The sequence below is a fragment of the Thunnus thynnus genome, chromosome 21 (assembly GCF_963924715.1).
Source record: "Thunnus thynnus chromosome 21, fThuThy2.1, whole genome shotgun sequence".
NCBI classification, from domain to species: Eukaryota; Metazoa; Chordata; class Actinopteri; order Scombriformes; family Scombridae; genus Thunnus; species Thunnus thynnus.
Genome location: NC_089537.1, coordinates 13146329 through 13161459, shown reverse-complemented (window position 1 = coordinate 13161459; position 15131 = coordinate 13146329).

Genomic DNA, 15131 nt, shown 5'->3' with positions numbered 1-15131 from the left:
AATCCACCAGAGACGTTACGTAAGTTCAAGGCAACTTAACTTAGTCAATCTATTAGAGGAAAAAATAAAATGAACAGCATTTTTTAATCACTGTCAATTTTCCTTTGCTCCCACTAAAAACCAGAGCTTTTATACATATGCTGGGGTTTTTTTTGTTTTGTTTTGTTTTTTTGAGGATGAAATGGTTCCCTAGATGTCTGCCTGTATCCCTCCAAAGCGATAATAGGGAACAACATTTAGGGACAGTTCAAGACCGGTCCTGCCAGGCCTGCCGCCAATTACCCCAAGAACAAGAACAGGAAAGTAAACACTGTGTACACATCCCGCATTTGTGTGCACACTCGCACTAATGTGCACACACCTTCTTTATTTCCCACTCTTTCTTTCTCTCTTTTTCTATGTGGTCTTAGCAGTTAGCACAAAGACTCAATTGACTCCCTCAAGTCCCATTAAGTCCGCAGCCTATTTGTAAACATCACAGGCTTTGAGTTGGATGAGCCACAAATAATTTGAAGCCCCGAACATGTCAATGCTGAATGGGATACTCACAAACATTACAATAGCATATGCTTTTGCCTCTTGTAATTTGGCGGACATATAGTAATTTTAGCAGTCTGCAGAACTGTTGTTTTAACAGTTATTGCTAAAGCACGCAAAATATTACATGTTTTTAAATGAGAGTCACTTGTAAAGTCACATGTAAACATGCTGGAGATGCAAACTATTTGGCTAAATTTTAATTCAAAAAGGTAGCTTAATATGCTTTTTTTTTAAAAAAAAAAACACCAAAAAAAACAACTTAAAGTCCACAGTAGTCAGTCTGGACTTGCCCTGGTCAAGGTTTTTGGTGTTTTGTTGATAATGTTGTGGTCGGCAGAGCAGATTGAGCCTACATCCATGGAGACAATGCACACTTGGCTGTCCCATGATTAATTGCTGTTCATGTTACTCCAAGTGAGCGCCCCCCCTCCCTCCCCTACATCAACCCTCAGCCAATTTACATCTTATTATGTCTATCTGTGCTGAGACCTAGTATCTCAAATAGAGAGAAAATTACTCTCCATTTCTGGGGAAAATAGTGACTCGTTCTAGTCACCCCAACATTGATGCATTCTGTCACTGTGTCAGAGGTGCTCGTGAGGATATTGTATAAATTCTGGCCATGCAGTATGGGGCATTGTTCCATATTCTCACTCCATTATTAAAACCCTAATGTCATTATTAACTGCACAAATAAATGGCTAGTTTGCAAAAAATAGCTGAAGGATGCAGGCTGAGCACTTCCTGTATTTTGCAGGGGGATGTTTGTCCAGTGCAAACATAACAGTAAACTCATCTGTTAAAAACCTACTGGATTCATACAGTCGTTGAACCTATTTTTTCATTCTCTTTTATTATAAAGCAAGCAAATTAAAATGTACTCACATGCATAATGTCAAATAATTATCTCTTTTCTTATGTACACATCTTGCTGTGTTTGCATTTTAAGTCATGTTTTAAAAAAAAAAAACAGCTTTAAATTAAAGCTGCTAGGAAGCAGTCGCAGATATTTCATCCTTTTATAGCAAGTGTTTGTTTAAAGTACAATTATTCCTATACAACACATGAACATCCGCCTCATTGATAGTTACACGATCATTCTTAAGTTAGGCAGGGATCTTGTCAAACATTTAAGGATTTCATGTTACAAAGCCAGAATCCTAAATGATTTCTACTTGTCTGTTAGGTATCTGTTCATTAGTTAGATCTAGCAAGGCTTGATCTTTAAGAAACACTATTGTGATGAGGAGCTATATTAATAAACTTGACTCAGAGAGGAAAAGCCCTCTGATAGGACAATTATTTTTGTTTTATAAGCAGCGTGCATGTGGGAGGACAGCCTCGCTCTCTAGGTTTCCTCTTACCAGCAGTGAGTGACAAAGCCTATCTATTAAGGCAGCTAGAACTTTTACCAGTGTTCACAATCGATCCTCAAGCCCTGCGCGGCCTATAAAATGATGCATCGTAATGAGGGGGGGGGGGCCTTTGATGAATGACAGAAAACACTATCTAAGTGACACCCCAAAGTTGTTGGCTGCTTCCATTTTATCCTCAATTTCAGTCGAACGACGAGCCGTTCTGTTTTAATTCAATTTCCATCACACTCCAGAGTACTGTCAGTGACATCCCAATCAGTGTTTTAATGCTGATGTTATTCCAGATGAACATCATAAAAACAAGCTAGGGTGTTGAAGACGCTGTAATTGTTTCTGACACCTCGATCAAATCATAAACATTAAAGCACATAATGGGCGGATGCATGATAGTAAAATATAAACGCAGATGAAGAATTTTGACATTTTGAAGGTTGTAATGGCATGAAAAGATGTCATCAGGCCAGTAATTTTGATCTGTTAATCATATTTACTGATTAATATACAAATATCTACACTAAACCCATAAACTTTTATGTACTAGTGTCTTTGTTTTTCATTAATATGCTCTTATCTCAGCTGCGAACCGCCTATTTTTGTTTTTGTGAAAATATATGTGAAAAAATGCTGTCACTTTATTGACTTTATTGGCACCCCGTTAGATTCCATGTATACACTCTGTGTCTCTCTCATCTACATGTTCACACACACAGTGGTGGTGAGATGGGATCCTCTGATTCAGCAAATCAAAGGCCTCTCCTCCTGTCCATATTATCGATGCTGCTGGAGGGCCGTAGAGGATGCCGGGGCACAAGGCAGGGTGGGGGTGGGAAGAGCTGGCGGATCTGTGGGGGGCAGGGCAGGCAGGGCTGGAGCTGCAGATTATTCTGGAAATTGCCAGCTGCAGTGTCTGCAATCAGGATCAAACCGGTTCCGGGTGGGGGGAGGAGGAAGTCACTGTCGATTTTTGTCAAGCCAGCCTGTGCCTGTGTGTCTCCCGGCTGAGTGGGATGACATTCGCGAGGGCGACGGTGGAAATGTCCCACCACCTCATCCTCTCCTTAATAATTCATCCGCCTGCCTGGGCTCTCTGCAGGTCTGTGGCTGTGGCCGTGCTTGCCCGCCTTTTAATGGAGCCTGTGATTACCAACACTGACATCTTAACATTTAAATAATACACAGACACCGGGCCGGAGCAAAATCAATAGCTCATAGTGAGAGCGTAATGAAGAGCACAGCACATCCAGCAGCCATCTTGCCTACTACAGGATATACAGAGCATGTAGATGCAGAAACACATCCAGCACTCCTCGCTCTGCACGCTACCTCCCCCACCCTTTTCCCAATGATACTATGGGGTCTTCGTTTTCTTTTCTCTCTCTCTCTCTCTCTCTCTCTTCCTCATCCTCTCCTCCTCCCTGTATCGCCTGTCATTCCTCTTTTCTTGTTTCTTCCTCTCCCTCTATCTCTGCCTCTCCTGCTCTCTGAGGATTGCAGGGTTCCTGAGGCGAGCAGCAGAGCCCTGGGACAGACCCTGATTAAAACTGCCTGTTAATGACAAAGGCCCCAACGCTGCAGCTCACGCTCTAATCCTAATCTGTATGCATCCGCAGCAGCACATATTTCCTCCCTGCTCAGTCCTCTGACACCAGACAAACGGAAACACAGAAGCAGCCATTTTGGAACAGCTGCATGGAGCTTCGTGTAATGGAGGAGCTCTGCCCAGGACACCAACGGGGACAAAACTGCTGCAACAAATCCACTTGTACTTGTCTGTGACCACGTCATGCTTTCCCTCATCCCTCCAGGTCTATATGTGCCAAATTTGTTGCCACACAAAGAAGAAGAAAGGGAACACACTACAACTGCAAGGTGCATGATGTGACCCTATAGCTTTTAACTTAAAAAAATCATCTCTCCGTTGTTTTAGCACGATGCTCAACTTAAGCATAAACCACCATTTTCATTTGCACTGATTTTAAATAACCCACAAAGGAAGCTTGAGAGCACAGGAGAAACAGCCCCGTTCACCTGAAAGCGAGACTGATGGGCTAACAATACAGAGGGAAGGTGAGGAGTTTATTTTAGCAGCGAGGGGGGGGGTGCTGCATGTCTCCAGTGATGCGGGGGTGATTTCTTTCGGCAGGCCTGCGAGTGCCCCGAGGCGAGAGGGATAAGGGCCGTGGAGGAGAGAGGGGAAGAGAAAGAATCTGGCCTGGAGAGACTTTGCAACATGAGTGCACTGGAGCCATTAAAAATATAACAAGAGATGAGTGTAACAGTGTATATTTAGCAGCGGAGAAAGAGGCTGCTACACTGTGTTGTGTGTGTGTGTGTGTGTGTGTGTGTGTGTGTGTGTGTTACGCCGGTCGTTCGTAGGGTTTGGTCACTGCATGAGCTCGATTCAAAGCCCAAAAAACGGTGAGCGATGGGGGAAAAAAAAACAGCAACAAAACGAACTGAGGTGTTTGTTGCAAACACTTTCAGCGCGATAAGAAACAATGGAGTTTTAAAATGAACAGGGGGATTGGTTCGGTGCTTAGAATTATGGATGCTGGGAAAGGATCTTGGGTGTGGGAAAGAAGAGAGAGGATTATGAATTTCAGCAAATCAGGGAAAAGCATGTGGAGAAATCTCAGAATCGCTTTATGTTTTTCTCTCTCCATCCCACCCTCCTTTTTCAGTCTTTAATTTTCTCCCCCCTCTTCCAACCTCTCTTTTGTCTCTATCTTCAGCTCCTTCTCTCTCTTTGATAAAGTGGGTTTTTACACGAGTTTCTCAATTGACATCTGCCTACATTTCAGCTGTCCACTGCACCCGTAATTGTGGAGCTGATATATTTATTCAAACCTCTTAATTCTCATTAAAAAGAGAGACTGCTTTCATTCTCTCTTGTATCATTGGCCTTAATTGAGTGATTTTTCATAACAAATAGCTAAACCTCAATTCAATTTTTTTTTAAATGTCCTTCAAACACTCATGTTGGAAAATCCATGAAACTTGTCTGATTTTGTTATGATTATGCCAAGAGTAATTGCATAAAAGAATAGAATAAAATAGAATTTCTTTCCAAGAGTTACATGAGTAGACAAATACCTGTCTCATATCAATCCCTTAAAGCGTAGCACGAAAACAGGAAACAGGAGGTAACAGCTTACTTAGAAAGAAAATCTAAGTAAGAAAATCTGTACAACAAGCTAAGTGTAAAAATGATAATTTGTGCTGTTTTCCTGACAACCTCGCAGTGACGACAAGACTCCAAGAGGTCACTACACGTGGCCAAGAAAGATGAGTAGAGCAGAATAATCCCCCATAAAACCACAACTAGTCATATTTACACTTCAGTGTTTGTATGAATAGAACAACAAGATATAATTTGTTTATTAGGGAGTTTTTGAGGTGCTGATAGGTGGATTTATTTATCTTTGGACAGACCCAGACTAGTTTTTTACTTCTTTTTCCAGCCTTTCTGCTAAATAAGTTAACTGTCAGCTAATCTGACAGACAGAAATATCAGAGTTATATCAATCTTCTCCTCCTGGCACAAAATCGAATATGCTTATTTCCCCAAAATGTCAAACAAGTGAATTGAAATGGAAATTAAATATTTTTTTATTTACTTCAGGACAACAACTACTTTTTCCTCCGCTGTTCTTTTTTATTGGCATTTAATTGGGAGAGAAATCAGCACACGACTTACAATTATGCCATCTACCAGCACATAGAAGTCCATCATATTCACAGGCATTTTCTGTCCACTGATGAATAGAAGATGGTGCTTGTAATTACAGGGTGCTTTGCGGAGTGTGATTGCAGCGCACTGAGGGTCACCTAGAGCAAGCTTCTTGATATTTCCCAGAGAAATAAATATAACCAAGAGGTGTGCCCGGGCTCCTGCGGATCACTAAGCTGAGGTCCCCTCTGTGTAGCCACCTTTGACTCTAGAGAGTGAAGGAAATGATTTAGTGATCTGAGAAGGCTCTGGGGTGCTTGTAAGGAAGTGACAATCATAGAGAAATTAAAGGGTAGAGCTTCTTTAATCCAGGCCGTCGGCTACCTCTGTATGACAAAGTGTTTGGAGAATTGAGCAGATTGGTTTGGTGCTAAAAAGCGTGTTGCTGTCTCAGCCCGATAAATGCTTTCTCTCATCGCTGATGAAGAGGCTCAGTAGGTGAGAAAAGGTTTTCCTCTGAACCAGATAGCTGGATATCATATGTGTGGAGCACGACATGTACTACGCTAAAAGGAAGACTTCTTGCTCAGAGAGCTACATTAGTCTCTCAACTTAAATGAAGCTAATGGCTGTTCTTGTAAAATTCTCCCTTCTCATCATTGAAATGACTTGCCTGTTAGCACCGAGTCTCCACAGATAATACAGGCGAGTTTGGTGCATACTGGAATCTCCATTTTATAACAAAGCACAAGTGGATCTCATATCCTCCTCTTAACAGCAATAGTGGAAACATCAAATATTGAACTTGATAATTTGATGTTTAAATTGCATGAACTTCTAGATGGAGACAGAAGACAAGCCCTCATCCTACCTCTTCACATGTGTAATTTAAATCAGTGGTCACCATTCTCTAACTCTCAATCTGCAATCAAGGCTGAGGGTTGTGAAATATTTTCAGCTCAAACCTGTCCATTTGAATATGAATACACAAGGTAGAGTGCATTATGATAATAGCCTTCAATTACACAAGATATCTGCATATCTATCTCCTTTACTTCTTCAATGCTGTGAAGAGCAGTATTAGACTTCTGAGGACACTCTGTGCATGAGAGCAGCTTGAATGTTGGATCGTTGTTTCTCTCCTGCCTCTTCATAGTCCGCTTGCTTAGTATCAGCATTCACCGCCTGCTTCAATCAATATCAATTAATTATCATGGGCACTCCAAAATGATAAATGCTTTTTATCTATCACTTGACAAATCAATGGCTTTACTGTTACCGTGCTAACATTTCCCTCATCAACTGGCTCAATCAATTGAAAACTCGCAGCGGACAATTTCCATTGACAACGTATCATGAAGGGGAATCAATATTATTAGCAGTGAGAGTGAAGGGGAGTGTGATATCTGTGATGAAGAATTTTTTTTTGTATTACAGTAGATCAAAAACAGAATGACCTGCATTGATGATGACAGACAGAGTCCTTGTATGTCTTCTGCACAGTTATATATAACCGCTACTGTAACTCTTAGACTTTGCTCAGGTGCAACATTTGACAGGATGTGAAGCCGGAGGTTAATCTTTACACAGCGGCCGTGTTTTCCTGTCATGCGGCGATTGTAGCTCATGTCTCGTATGGCGTCCCCTCAGACCCGCGCGACCATGTGACCAAGAACCCAGTGACCTGCTGTGGATGGTGTCTGACCCCAGAGGTCAGGGTTTACAGGGTGAGTGTGACAGGCGACGCCTCTGCTTGACACTATACCGCTGACCTTTGACTGTTTTTTTGAAAGCGTGGCTTTTAGAGTAGCTGCATAAATCTTTAGAAGAGATGCAAACGTTCACGCTTTCATACAGCACAAGGCTTTTGTATTGATTTGATATAAAGGCGTAATCTCAGCTATTTGAATCATTCAAACTGAACTGACCTGATTGACCGCTGTAAATTTGTCTTGAAATGTCATCCACATTAGCTGTGTGGTGCACTTTAGTGTGTTTCTATTCAATTTTACAGGTAATAAATAAATAATTGTCAACAGCTAACTTCACATTGTTCAATGTCACACTGATCACTTTGCTGATCTGTGCTTTTTTCAGCTGTACAATTTGCAATTTACAATTCAGAAAAGTCAACTAGAGTTTCCTGCTGACAAAAATTAATAGAGGAACAAAGAATGAGACACCGATATATATCAAACATTGCCGTGTGAGCATGCAAATGTAAGAAATGTTTATTATAATTACCCCTTCTACTGTATTTTTCTCTCCTACTTTAGGATCCTTAGAGATGGAGAGAGCTCCATCCTTATGTTCTAATAAATGTCATTATGCCTGAAGGGGTCAAAAGTTTTTCTTTTAGCTTTTAATGTCAAGAATACCCATTTCTACATGTTCTCGATAGAGTGCGTTTAGGTCCCTATGCATATTTACTTAATTTGGACGGAATAGATTGTTCACAATGGTCTAATTACCATAATTATACATGTTTCTATGGAAACCCACGAGTCCAGGTTTGATTCATTATGTTTTACCTCCCAGACAATTTTAATTGTTGTGATGCGAGATAAGAAATGGCTGTTGGCATTTTCAAAACTACACCACAATTGGCTTTTAACAGCTGCCTTGGAATTTCACATTGTTTCGGCCACAGCCTTGTTCACTATACGCTTTAACACCCACACACCTGGCGAGGAAGCAGTCGCTTATTATTCCAGCAGCAGGGAGAAATATAAACTTTACTAGATGTAATGTAATTTTGTAATGTAATTCAAAGCAGCCTCATGCAGACAGTACATCACACATACTGTTGCTTATCTAATAATAGGTAAACGTATATGTTCGCCATTGCACAAATTAAATTAAAAAATGAAGTGAGCATTTATGCATTATAAATTGTATATACATTATTTGATAGAGCCTTTGATGTCCATAGTTAAGTATCCCTTTTTTAGTTATGCCAGTTTAGCCTTGACAATAAAGTCACCAAACCTTAATGTCCTCTGAAATAATTAAACTTCAGTAGAATGAACTATGTTTCCAATTACAGCAGTTTTTATTGAAATAGCAAAAAGTCATTTAAATGGTCAAATTGAAAATATATCTCACATTCTACATTATAATTGCTTGTGTTCCTCAACTTTCTGCAAAAGTAATCACACCATGCGTTTCCCAGGCGAGCGGTTTTCCTTTACAGAGCTTTGTGTCCACTGATTCTGCCCCCTCGGTCCACAGAGGACCGGACTCCGATCCACACATCTAAGACAACAGATCTCAATCAGTCATGGTGGCTGGAGTTCGGGTCTGGACACATCCCTCGCTATTACAGAGCTATTGATTGTTTAATTACACAATGTGGGTCAAATTTCCCATGACAGATGACACTGTGGGAAAAGAAATATTGGGAACAACAAAGGAGTGAGACAAAAAAAAAAAAGAAAAGGAGATGACAGGAGAAAGTTTGTGTGGAAGTGGAGTGTAGAGCCAAGTAACTTATCAATCTTAAAGGGATTACAGCATGTGTTTTATATGATACACAAGCTAATCATATTTACTAAGACATGTAAAAAGCATCGATATACAGGAACATAGAGACACACACTATGTTAGGACATTCAAAGTAATAATTGCCTCGAGTGAACATTGATATGACAAATAATTTTACGTAACCGAGTGTAATATTGCTCTGTTACTCATGAAAATCTTACATAAGCTACATACATAAACTCCTCTCTGCTTTTTAGGCCGAGCTAAAACGTGCTTCAAATCTCTCATCCGACGAACCACTGGTTGAAAAGCTTTCAGGCAACACAAATCTGTGGCTACTTGTCAAAATATTTGAAGCAAAGGTGAGTGAGTATGAGGAGAATAGTGAAATCTTAGCCCTGTTATTTATGTGCTCTGTCTCTCCCTGTCTCTCTGTCTCCCTCAGCTGTGCTATTTTCTGCTCTCCCTCTGCAGCGCGGCCCTCGCTCAGGCAGGCTCGGGCTCCCAGCTCTAATTCTGCAGCACTCGCCGACGTCCTTCATTTGACCTTGGCGCACCACGGTGCCCTCTGTCGCCATGCTGCTAGTCGCACTGTGCCCCCTGTGGCTCACCAACGCATCATTACAGATACACACTCAAACACACACACACACACATATTGCCATCCAGATAATCAATAGTGCATCGGGCTCCAGGTCAACAGAGGGAATTAACTGAGCGTGCCCAATCACATGGAGGGGGCCTCTGGGAAAAATCATTGGCTTTGCACCGCTATGACTGAACACACATGTACGGAGGTGTGTATGTACTGTATGACTGAATGTGGTTATATTTGCATGCTTGTGTCAGTAATTTTCAGGGTGCAAAGGCTAAAAGCCGTATTTAAATGACCTGTTGTTTGCTGCACAGGTTTGTTTGTGAGTGTGTATGATTTACTGTGTGTGTGTGTGTTAGCATCATGTAGGCTTCTAAACCTCCCCTGTAGAGGTTGCACTTGTTTCATCCAGTCCTCCCCCTCCACCTCGCTGTGCCCTGCTGTTGAAAAGGGGCACTTAACTCCCATGTGTATGTTTCTACCTACCTTTACAGCAGAAACAAAAAAAACAGCTTTTTCTTACTGTGACTCAAAGTGTTGGGCAGCTGCTTGCAACAGTGCAAGAATTAGATGCAGCATGTGCTTCTGCTCTGGCATTTTTGGGGCTGAAATAAGCAGAATTATTATTTTATAGGCCACCAGTGCACTTCACTTGCTTGTTTGATTGCAGAAAGTAGCCATACTTCATATGTGCATGGGTGCACCATGTTTGCAGATCTTTAAAAATGCCAGATATTAATAAAGGAGCACATGAGTCTACATTTTAACAGCACTCATTCTAGACCTGCATCTGTATAAAAGGCTGACCAGTGAGATAGAAAAGAGTGCGTGGCATTCTACTCTATCTCTACCGCTCCATTCCACTCATCTGTCCCCAGGGCCAGAGTCAAAGCGGCGGGATCAAAAGTAAAATCAGAGCGGAGAGCTGTATCCAATCGTGTCAGTCGGAGAGGTCTCTCCCTCTACTGTAGTCTGGCAACGTCCAGGGCTGAGGGCACTGATCTCTATCAACGAGGATAAATTCAGTCAAGCCTCTAAAATGTGTGGCGGTGGACCTCAAGTGATTTAAATCATTAAAATGAGGCCAGCTGCATCATGCAGTCAGAGCACGCGGTGGGGGCATCCAGCAGCCTGGTACAGAGAGAAGAGTGCCATCATCTGGCCCCCACTGATACATCCATCCCACTGCAGAGTGCAAGTGTGTGGAGAGATGCAACAGCAGATCTGTGTAGGCTCGAGTGTAGGTATTTGAATGTGTATGGGCATAAAATAATAACTCCAGTAAGACATTAGTGGCAAACCCATATTAAAGGTACAGCAGATCTGTGCCTTTAAGTAGAAGTATTTCTACATATGTAACGGATATGTGTGCCGTTTGACAAAGAATATACCTCCAGCGTCGAAGCGTTTGCTCTTGCATGTCGGCCCATTCCAGGTAATCTGTATAATAACACGATTATCAGCGCAGATTAAATGTGCAACTTGTGTGTTCAGGAGAAAAGGCACACTAGCCTGACAGCATCTTAAGGAGGAACCAACAGCTTTTACCAGAGACTGACAACAATCACACATCAAGCGTTCCATTTCGCAAATAATAGAGCAGCGCCTCCTGCAATCATTATATAGGCCTGCGAGAGGGAGAGTGCGTATGCCTTGTATAATTGTAGGGTTACAGGCATATGTTTGTATTCATTCTGCTCATTGTAAAAGGTTGCGAGGTGTTGATTTACCTTTCAGCATGTAATTGAAAAAGAAAATCACCATAAGTCACTTGCACTTGCTGTCTTCGAGAAAAAAGTGCTTTTGGGGAGTGAAATGAACAGACTTCCGTCAGTGCTTGACTCAGCTTTCGGGGGCTTTTCTGCTGGCAGTCAACAAAATGTCTACATCACACAACTCAACGATTCAAACTTTTATAAAGTGAATAATGATTGTGTATCTTTTTATACATAATTGCATCTTTTTTTGTCTCCCTCTCACAAATGCGCATTAAAAAGATATTCTTCAGTAGATAGATAGCGCACTTCAAAAAAGCCATCTTTGGGCTCCGTGAAATCTCTGCTAAACTTGATTGTCCTGCTAACAACAAGAACAAAACAAACAGGTGGAATTATCGGTGACACAAAAACACACAGGAGAACCTAAGTCAATCAGCAATCATGCCTTTCCCGAGCATAAACACACCTATTATACATGCCAAGCGGTGTCAGTGTAAACAATGCAGAACAATACACTCTGCATTTCTAGCTGCAGCAGCTCCTCTGATTGGCTGGATCGATCGTCGGAGGCATTTGATGTTATAGGAGGAGAGGCAAGGCATATTGATTGGAGGATAATCTCTGGTCCTCTTCAATAATTCAAAGGAAGGATTTGGGGTGAGATTCCCTTAGATCGGAGGTGTGATGTACATTTCATAGCCTGAGAGCTGGGGAGCTGCACAGAAACGGGGAGGGGAGTGTGTGTGTGTGTGTGTGTGTGTGTGTGTGTGTGTGTGTGTGTGTGTGAGTGAGAGAGAGAGTGAGTGAGAGAGAGAGAAAGAGAGAGAGTGGGTTGGGGGGGAAGGAGGGGTGGTGGATGGAGGTCACATGGGCTCAAACATGAGACACCTTTTAAACCAATCGGACCATAAGTAACAGTGACCTAATGTTGTTCCCCATCTGTTACAAATATGAAAACTATAGTGAGGAAAAATACTACTAATAATTTGTATGTTATGTCATGTACATGCATGCATTCATGTGTGCGTGTTTTCATGGATTTAATGCACATATTTCCCTCTTTGGAGGCTTTTTGCAACATTCCTGAGGCAGAATGTATAGCAAACTGTGTTTACCTCACCCAGAGGACCTTACACTGCAATCCAACCATTGATTTTCCTCTAACACCTTCAGCTCTGTATGTGTGACTAAGCCAGTTTTACCGGCCATGACATTGCTGTGAAAAACACAACAAGCATAAACATTTGACCGTCTGCGTTAAACTCAGTATCAACACACTGCCTTTTGAACTTGAATTACATTCTTGTCGAACTTGTTGCTACATGAGTTTGCATCAGATCAATGAGCACGTTAAGTAAAATGAACTTTTGTCACTTGGATGTGGAGTCGGTGGGTTAGATTAGTATGATGTTTTGAGATTAAGTATATTAACTCTGCTCTGAGTGTGTATTTTTTGTTGATCAGTTAAAACCCGGTTTTCTTGCCTTAAATGATGTATTTCTGCGCACCAGATAACATAAAAACCAGTTTCTAAACAAATGCAGATTTTAGAAAAAAATGTCTTCTCATGTGCGTGAAATGTCATCAGTGCATTTTCATACAACACAAAAAATGTTTCAAAGCTTTTCTCTGGACAATAACATACCTTGTGTGTGATATACTATACAAGCGTAGTTAATGAATGACTGAGTGAAGTTTTTATTATGGTGTCATACAAACAACTGTGCCCAGCTCACATGGGTTTAGAGACACCAAAAATGAATACAAGATCCAAAATGTTGCCCTGTTGCATCCAAAAGTAATCAATAACAATTAAAATAATTCTTACAGTCCGACCTTCATGTCTCCAGCAAAATTCATAAATCACTAGCAAAATCTGTATTGTACATTCATAATAATGGAAAATACATTTTAAAAAAGCTGCAATGATGAGTCATTGAATCAATTGGTCAATCGACAGAAAACTAACCACCAACTATATTTATAATCCATTGATCGTTTTGAGTCATTTTTTAAGATAAAAATGCTAAAATTCTCAGGTTCCAGCTTCTTAAATGTCAATATTTTGTGGTTTCTTTAGTCCTCTATGATAGTAAACTGAATATCTTTGGGTTGATTGGGACAAAACAAGATATTTTAGGTTACATCATGGGCTTTGGGAAACATCAATCGACATTTTCACCATTTTAGTGAACAAAGGACTAATCGATAATGAAAATAATTGTTAGTTGCAGCCCTAAATACTAATTAAATAGTCCACCTTTCGCATAAAACGTTAGCAAGCTTAAACACATCTGAATGAAATAACTACTCACTGTTTAATTAAATGTCAAATGTACTACAACTAAGTGTTAGCACACCTGACTTAATTATCATCACATTATAAACATGGGGCATGACAATAGTGTGCCTCAATATAAAACACTTATCACATAATTTAAAAAAGCATTAAGATATAGTGTACATACCTTTTATTTATTTACATAACTAGAAAAGTCCGTGTAAAATAAAGCAGACATTGTGTGAATTAATTTGTACAAACTGAGGATTGTGGGAGTTGTGTGAAAAATCCCAGCCAAGAGGCTCTATAAAGATCACACATGATTTATGTAAAATAATTTTACTGAAGGTTTAGAAGTTGTGAACCACACTCTACTGTGATTCTTGAAAATATTTGGCGCGTGACTATTGTACTGTGGTGAAAATATCACAGTTTTAGACTGTTGCTTGGCTTTCAAAACACCCTTTGAAAGCCAAGCTCAAGGTGCTTTTTGTGGTGTTGGCTTGCAGGGGGGATTATGTGCCTCCATATTTTATACCACCGTGACCTGCACTGTGGATCTATGTGGCGCTAGTCATACGTGTCTGGAATCCCACTGCAGCGCCGGCTCTGCAGCCTGGCAAAAGGTCACACGGGGGGCTTCCTCCATAACGCGGGGTTTTCTCCCGGCGCTTATCTCCTAATCACTGCAATTACTGCGGCAACACTTGTCTGTTTGTTTGCTGGAATGGTGCATTAGTGTGTTTGCATCCCGCTGACCGGTGCAGACGTGTCAGGCAGGCGTCTGGGGAGGGACACTGCGGTTAGAGGGTATGCTGACTGCAGATGTGGGATCTAGATAGCTAGAGGAGCCGCCACCATCATCATCTTAAACATCATCATCTTGATTATGTCTCTCTCTCTCTCTGTGTGTGTGTTTCTCTGACTGTCTCTGCCTTTCTTGCTCTCTCAAAGTAAAACACACACCGCTGGGGAATTGCTGCATCAGGTCATCTGTCAGTGTCTCTATACTGCACCACACCCTATACACCAAAGATGCTCCCTTAAGTGTATTGAGCTCTTGAGGTTATGCCTTCATATTTACATCTGTGCTGGCGTATCCAGTCTTTAAATTTAGTCCATGAATTTCTTTTTTTTTTTTGTTCACATCTATTTTTTTTTGATATGCTCTGGAGTCTTTGTATGTCTTGTTCTTCCCCCGCCACCCTTGTCTTGTTCAGTCTCCGACACCAGCCCTAGTCCCCTCTCTATTTGAGCGTGTAGACAAACGTCCTCGCCCGTGCTCTCTGTCACCTCTTACCTGGAATCACATCTCCATACACACTCTAATTGTCCCCATTTGATGAGAAACGGGGCTCCTACACACCGCCTGAGCTGTCTCCAAGCCCTAGCAGGTAGATGCAGGGCTTCTCTCCCACTCATCATTACTGCAGGAGATACCTGGCTAATTATAGCCCTGTGCCGCTGT